This window comes from Jaculus jaculus, chromosome 3 (assembly GCF_020740685.1).
Source record: "Jaculus jaculus isolate mJacJac1 chromosome 3, mJacJac1.mat.Y.cur, whole genome shotgun sequence".
Classification (NCBI taxonomy): Eukaryota; Metazoa; Chordata; class Mammalia; order Rodentia; family Dipodidae; genus Jaculus; species Jaculus jaculus.
This window is the reverse complement of record NC_059104.1, coordinates 166,718,972-166,726,672: the sequence shown is the minus strand read 5'-3', so window position 1 is coordinate 166,726,672 and position 7,701 is coordinate 166,718,972. Positions and strand designations below refer to the sequence as shown.

General features: G+C 50.0%; 1 pseudogene; it reads left to right on the top strand.

Moving 5' to 3' along the window:
- Window positions 1-1,383: 1,383 nt before the first annotated feature.
- LOC101595134 lies at window positions 1,384-2,300 on the top strand (annotated as a pseudogene).
- Window positions 2,301-7,701: the final 5,401 nt, after the last annotated feature.

The window sequence follows — 7,701 nt, the reverse complement described above, 5'->3', positions numbered from 1 at the left end:
AATGTAGCTGGGATGGAGCCCGTGGTGAAGAGGCAGCTTTTCCACCCTAAGACTTCTAACGATGACAGCAACGTGTTGTTTGATTTTGCGCTGTGTTCAAAAGGCAGGCGCTGGTCTTGGCCAAGCCACATCAGAGTGTGAGAGTTCACTCACCCAGGGCAGAACCGCCCATGGTAGTGGACGTGGAAGAAGAGGAACAGGAGTGGCATCCTCTTCCCAGGCCAGAGATGGCCAGAGCTCCATCCCCTTCTGTCAGGATCTGTCCTGGGTGACAAGCTCCTGTCTCCCTCTTCCTTGGTTCCCTCTCCCACCTGGTGTTTCAACAGTGATGGATGCAAGGATGGGTAAGGCAGACAAAAACAGAGCAGTGCCTGGATGATAGCAGGAACCGGCAGTATGAATGCCTTCTTTTAAAAAATATACATACATTTGAGGGGCTGGAGAGATGGCTCAGCAGTTAAGGCGCTTGCCTGCAAAGCCTAATGACCCAGGTTCAGTTCCCCAGTACTCACGTGAAGCCAGATGCCCAAAGTGGTGCATGCATCTGGAGTTTGTTTGCAGTGGCAGGATGCTGTGACACACTCAGTCTCTCTCTCTTTCTCCTTTCAAATAAATAAAACTTAAAAAAAAATGGGGCTGGAGGGATGGCTAGTGGTTAAGGCACTAGCCTGCAAAGCTAAAGGACCCAGGTTCAGTTTCTCAGGACCCTCACGTAAGCCAGATGCACAGGGTGGTAAATGCATCTGGGGTTCGTTTGCAGTGGCTGAAGGCCCTGCATGCCCATTCTCTCTATCTGCCTGTTTCTTGTGCTCTCTCTCTCTCTCTCAAATATTTTAATATATTTTTATTATTTATTTATTTATTTATTTGAGAAGGAGAGAGAGAAAGAGAAACAGGCAGACAGACAGACAGAGAGGGAACACCAGGGCATCCAGACACTGTAAATGAGCTCCAGATGCATGCGCCCCCTTGTGCATCTGGCTTAAGTGAGGGTCCTGAGGAATTGAACCAGGATCCTCTGGCTTTGCAGGCAAGCGCCTTAACCTCTAAGCCATCTCTCCAGCACCCCTCTCAAATATAAATAAAAATTATATATATATATATATATATATATATTTTTTTTTTTTTTTGAGAGATAGGGTTTCCCTCTATCTCAGGCTGACCTGGAATTCACTATGTAGTCTCAGGGTGGCCTTGAATTCATGGCGATCCTCCTACCTCTGCCTCCTGTGTGCTGGAATTAAAGGCATACGCCGCCACGCCCAGCATTTTTTAAAAAATTATTTAAGGCTCTCTGCTCGTCCCTGTTCCAGCAGCGGCCACTCCCGCCTCGTGCCTTCCTTCCTTGCTTGCTGCGCAATGCCAGCCGCATCCCTACGCACCATGGTGAAGGTGGGAGTAAACAGATTTGGCCGAATTGAGCGCCTCTTCACCAGGGCTGCCTTCCACTCTGGCAAAGTGGATATTGTTGCCATTAATGAGTCCCTCATTGACCTCAACTACATGTCCCACGGCATGGACAAGGCTGAGAATGGGCAGCTTGTCATCAGTGGGAAGGCCATCTCCATCTTCCAGCAGTGAGACCCCACCAACATCAAATGGGGTGACGCTGGTGCCAAGTATGTTGTGGAGTCTTCCCTACTATGGAGAAGGTCGGGGCCCACTTGAAGGGCCTTCTGCTGATGCCCCCGCCCCCATGCTTGTGATGGGCGTGAACCACGAGAACTATGATAACTCAAGATTGTCAGCAACGCCTCCTGCACCACCAACTGCTCAGCCCCCCCACACCCCACCGGCCAGAGTCACCCATGGCAACTTCAGCAGTGTGGAAGGACCCATGACCACACTCCATGCCATCACTGCCACCCAAAAGACCGTGGATGGTCCCTCTGATTAACTCTGGCATAATGACTGTGCCCAGAACATCATTCCTGCATCTACTGGTACTGCCAAGGCTGTGGGCAAGGTCGTCCCAGAGCTGAACGGGAAGCTCACTGGCATGGCCTTCCGTATGCCCACCCCCATTGTATGTGTGGTGGATTGGAGAAAGCTGCCAAATATGACATCAAGAACGTGGTGAAGCAGATGTAAGATGCCCCCTTAAGGGCATCATGGGCTACAGGGAGGGCCAGGTTGTCTCCTACGACTTTAACAGTGACACCCACTCTTCTACCTTTGATGCTGGGCCTGGCATTGCCCTCAGTGACCACTTTGTCAAGCTCAGTTCCTGGTATGACAACGAATTTGGCTATAGCAACAGGCTGGTGGTCCTCATGGTCCACATGGCCTCCAGGGAGTAAGAACCCCAGAAACAACATGAGAAGAAGAGAGGCCTCAGCTGCTGTCCCTGGCCCAACTCAGCCCCAACATACTGAGCATCCTCTTCCTCAGTTTCCATCCCAGATAGCCCTGGGAGAAAAGGAGGGGGCTAGGGAGCACTTTTCTGTCACTACCATCAAATAAAGTTCACTGTACCCCCCAAAATCACTTACTTGAGAGAAGAGAGAGAGAGAATGAATATTGGCTAGCCAGGGCCTCCTGCAGCTGCAAACAAACTCCAGACACATGCACCACTTTGTGTGTCTGGCTTTGCATGGGGTACTGGGAATCGAACCCAGGCTGTCAGACTTTGCAAGCAAGAACCTTTAACCGCTCCAATATCTCTCCAGCCCCAGTATAAATTAATTCTGTTGAAATGTGGGAACAGTCAGGGAGGACTTCCAAAGTGACATCTTTGCAGGAGTTGGGGGCAGCCGATGAATGAGGGAGTGACGTTCTGAGAGTCTAGCCAATGACAGCTGGGTCCTTGTTCCTGGAGCCTTAGCAGGTGGATGGGAGTGGTTTTGATGAGGGGGAATCAGGGTGGAATAACTAGCTCAGGGGAAAGGGAAAGAATAAAAGATCTTGAAAAAAGAAAAGGGTTAAAATACAGGAAGAAGGGCTGGAGAGATGGCTTAGCAGTTAAGGCGCTTGTCTGTGAAGCCCAAAGACCTAGGTTTAATTCCCCAGTACTCACGTAAGCCAGATGCACATAGTGGCGCATGCATCTGGAGTCTGTTTGCAGGTGGCTGGAAGCTCTGGCATGCCCATTCTCTCTCTCTCAAATAAATAAAATAAAACAAATGCAGGAAGAATTATAGCATGCTACTCAGCAGTAAAAAGGAATACATTATTGATACATGCAACCCCTTAGGTAGATCTCAAGGGCCTTATGCTGGTGGGGGGGGGGAAGGGGGAGTAATGTCAACCTCAGTTGGGCATATTGACATGTTACTGTTATCAGGAAGGCTTAGGCAGGAGGATCAAGAGTTCCAGGCCAGCCTACACTACATAGTGAGACCTTGCCTTAAGACAAAAAAAAAAAAAAAGCCTCCTGATTTGTACGATTCCGTTTATATCATCATCTTGAGTAATCAAGCCACCAAGATGGAAAGTGATGGGGACGGCAGGAATATGGCAGCATGGATAGAACCAGGAGGGGTGGGCAATCACCAGGGATGGTGGGGGCCTCGAGGGGATGGAGGGGAAGCAGGCAGGAAGTGCGGCAGGATGGTGAGTGGGCACAGCAGGTGTCCTCAGGGGGCAATGCGAGTGAACCCTTCACGGGATGGAAACATCTGGGCCTTGAGTGCTGAGGTAGCAGACCTTACACACGTGCTGAAATGACACAGCGTGACACGCACACGTCCCTCCAAAGCCACCTTCCCTAGTTTCATGTTGCTTTCCACTCATGTGTGATTGAACCATTGGTGGAAATTGAGCGAGGGATCATTCCTGTCTGTTTGATCTTTACAACTTCCTGTGATTATTTCAAAATGAGGAGCCTTTGTTTTCTCGTTTTATCGAGGTAGGGTCTCACTCTATCCCAGGCTGACCTGGAATTCACTATGGAGTCTGGGGTGGCCTCGAACTCACAGTGATCCTCCTACCTCTGCCTCCCAAAGGCTGGGTTTAAAGGCGTGTGTCGCCACACCCAGCTGTCTTCCTTCTTTTTGATCAAGTCCAGAGTCTCACACATGCTAGGTGACCACCACTCAGCTACATTCCTAGCCCTTGTTTCCTTTTTTTTTTTTTTTTTTTTGGTTTTCCAGGTAGGGTTTCACCCTAGATCAGGCTGACCTGGAATTCACTATGTAGTATCAGGCTGGCCTTGAACTCATGGCGATCCTCCTACCTCTGCCTCCCGAGTGCTGGGATTAAAGGAGTGTGCCACCACGCCCGGCTCACTTGTTTACTTTTATGTTGAGAAAGTCTCATTAAGTATGAACTCATGCTGTAGCCAAGCAGGCCTTGATCTCTCCATCTTCCTGCCTCGGCCTCCTGAGTAGTTAAGATTACAGGCCTGCACCCCTAAGCCTGGCCTTTTGCAAAATAGTTTCATGCTACTTTCTTTGCTTTCCATAAAAATTTTGTCCATCCTACAAATTTTTTAAAAATATTTTTATTTGGGCTGGAGAGATGGCTTAGTGGTTAAGGCACTTGCTTGCCAGCCTGATGGCCTAAGTTCAAATCTCCAATACCCACGTAAAGCCAGATGCATTAAGTGGCTCACGTGTCTGGTTGGTTTGCAGTGGCTAGAGGCCCTGGTGTGCCCATTCTCTTTCTCTTTCTCTCTTTCTGCTTGCAAAGAAGAATAAAAGCTGGGCATGGTGGCACACGTCTTTAATACCAGCACTCGGGACGCAGAGATAGGAGGATTGCCACGAGTTTGAGGCCACCCTGAGACTACATAGTGAATTCCAGGTCAGCCTGGGCTAGAGTGAGATTCTGCCTTGAAAAGCCAAGGAAAAAGAACAATAAAAAATAATTTAAATTTATTTGCAAGGAGAGAGAGAGAGAGAGAGAGAGAGAGAGAGAGAATAGGCATGCCAGAGCATCTAGCTGCTGCAAACAAACTCCAGATGCATATGCCCCCTATGCATCTGGCTTTACATGAGTACTGGGGAATCCAACCCTGGTTGTTAGGCTTTGCAGGCAAGTGCTGTAACCACTGAGCAATCTCTCCATTTTTTTTTTTATGCTGGGGGGGCGGTTTCGAGGTAGGGTATTGCTCTAGCCCAGGCTGACCTGGAATTCACTATGTAGTCTCAGAGCGGCCTTGAACTCACAGCGATCCACCTACCTCTGCCTCCCAAGTGCTGGGATTAAAGGCGTGCACCATCACGTCCAGCTCTCCAGTTTTGTAGTAAGAGAGATTCTGTGAATCTATAATCTTATAATTAAAAAAAAAACCAAAAACCTCAAGACAAAGAGAGGACTTTGGGGATATAGGAAGGAAGCAGGCAGATCAGGGCAAGGAGTGGCACTGCATTCAAACTAAGGGGTACTCAGTCTGGACTGGCAGAAGGTCAGGATAGGGAAGCACAACATAGGCTTTTTGTAGTCTGTTCTGCTTTTCTTTTTTTTTCTTTTTTCTTTTTTTCAAGGTAAGGTCTTACTGTAGCCCAGGCTGACCTGGAATTCACTATGTAGTCTCAGGCTGGCCTTGAACTCACGGCAATCCTCCTACCTCTGCCTCCCGAGTGCTGGGATTCAAGGCGTGCGCCACCACCCCGGGCTCTGAACTTGATCAGCTGTTGGGGGGACTCACACTCTAACACTTCCTTTTCTTCCCAGCTAACGGGGCAGCTGGCCCAGAGACGCCTCTCCTGTAGCCACATTGGCCTGACAGCCCTTCCCAGAGGCAGTTCTGCCCTGGCCTTCTAGGAGGGTAGACAGAAACCAATTTCTAGAACAGACCCAGAAGCAGGCGACAGTTTGAACTGCTCTCTACTTCCAGCTCTCTGGTGTCCGCTTTCTGGACACCTCCCAGTCTCGTGCATGTGGCCAGGTCCCTGCCATCCAACCCGACAACCTACTGCGAGACCCTTCTATCCAGCTGCCCAACAAGCTCTTTAAACATAGGGTGGAAGCAAACTTTGGTCCTCAGGCTTATTCTCTTCATGGGAAGGGGGTGGCTTCTCTACTCCTCAGTCTCCTACTCAGTGTCAACGGTGCTGGAGGAGGTCACGGTCCCTCAGCCCCTGGGCTTCCTGCAGTGTTTGCTGCCCCTCTTGATCCCACAGCCATGTGCCTGCAGAGCACACCTCTCTGCCTTCGAGACCTGGGCCACCAGACCTGTTGGCCCCAAGTAGTTATGATCATTCCCTTCCATGCCCAAGAGATGTGGGGTATCTGCCTACACAAAGGCGAGGCTATGCCAGGCTTGGTGGTGCACCTATAATCCTGGGTCTCACTGATTAGTTAGTGTAGCTGAATCGATGATGACTCTAGGTTCAGCGAGAGACTCTGTCTCAAAGGATTAGGTGGGGAGCAACCAAAGAAGACCCCTAAAGTTCACCTCTGGCCTCCACAGAAGTATGTGCCCACACACATGTGAACACACACCCAGGCACAACACACGCACACTGAAGATACTGAAGATGAGGAGAGCTTTGCACATTAGACCTTGCCAAGAAAGGGCTGCTCCTCTCTCCCAGTCCATGTACTTTCCTGGCCATGATTGAATGAACTTGAACGTGAACTCATGGCAATGTGTCTGAGGATGATGGGCTGTCCTGCCCACAGTAGGCCCTTCCTCCAGGGGACATATTAGAGATCAAATGTGATCCCAGGAAAGCAGCATTCATGGTGGAAGTTCGGGCACAGTGGCACTTTCAGTATCTGCCTGAAATCCCATAATAGCCAAACCTCCGCCATGGGCAGAGCTTCAAAGCGCTTCCCCATCCATAACGTCATGGAAATCTTCCGATTCTGCTTACCAAGGGCAGGGAGGCGTTTCCTCACTTCACAGAGACTGAGACTCAGGGAAGTGTGGCGACTCGTGTGATGTCCTGCAACAAGTGTGGACTGCAGTCAGGGACAGTGAAAAGAGAGACCCAAGGGCTGGAGAGATGGCTTAGCGCTTACGCGTTTGCCTGTGAAGCCTAAGGACCCCGGTTCGAGGCTCGATTCCCCAGGACCCACGTTAGCCAGATGCACAAGGGGGCGCATGCGTCTGGAGTTCGTTTGCAGTGGCTGGAAACCCTGGCGCGCCCATTCTCTCTCTCTCTCTTCTTTCTCTCTCTGTCTCTTTCTCTGTCACACTCAAATAAGTAAATAAAAATGAACAAAGAAAACTTTTTAAAAATTAAAAAAAAAAAAAAAGAAAAGAGAGACCCAGATCAGGCTCATGGTCCCGGGTGTCCTGGGTGAGCAGGGCACTTGACTCTGAGCCTTACTCACCTGACCTGCAGAGGGACTGTAACATCTCAAGGTCGTCTGCACACGCGGCTCTGCTTCTCAGAAGCCTGCTCCCTCGCGGCACCCACCCAGCTACCCCTGTGCCTGCCAGCTCTGCCAGAGACATCATGATGGACTCACAGTGGCCAGGCCCCAGAATATCATTCTTCAGCCTCCTCTATGGGCTGGTCCCCCTTTTCACAGCAGGATTAAAGGATTCCTGCTCACGGGATGGCCAATTCCAGCCTAAAGTACCTTTAGAATGTGGCCCATCGCCTCCCGGGTATGGATTCTTAGTCCTTTGTGGGAGCTTGGACCAATTGTTACAACTTTCTGAGCCTTGTTCAGTTGTCTTCTCACTACAATGAGAACTCTAAAAGTTAGCTTTGGGCTGCAGAGATGGCTTAGCAGTTATGGCACTTGCCTGCAAAACCTAAGGTCCCAGGTTTGATTCTCCCGTACCCAGGTAAGCCAGCTGCA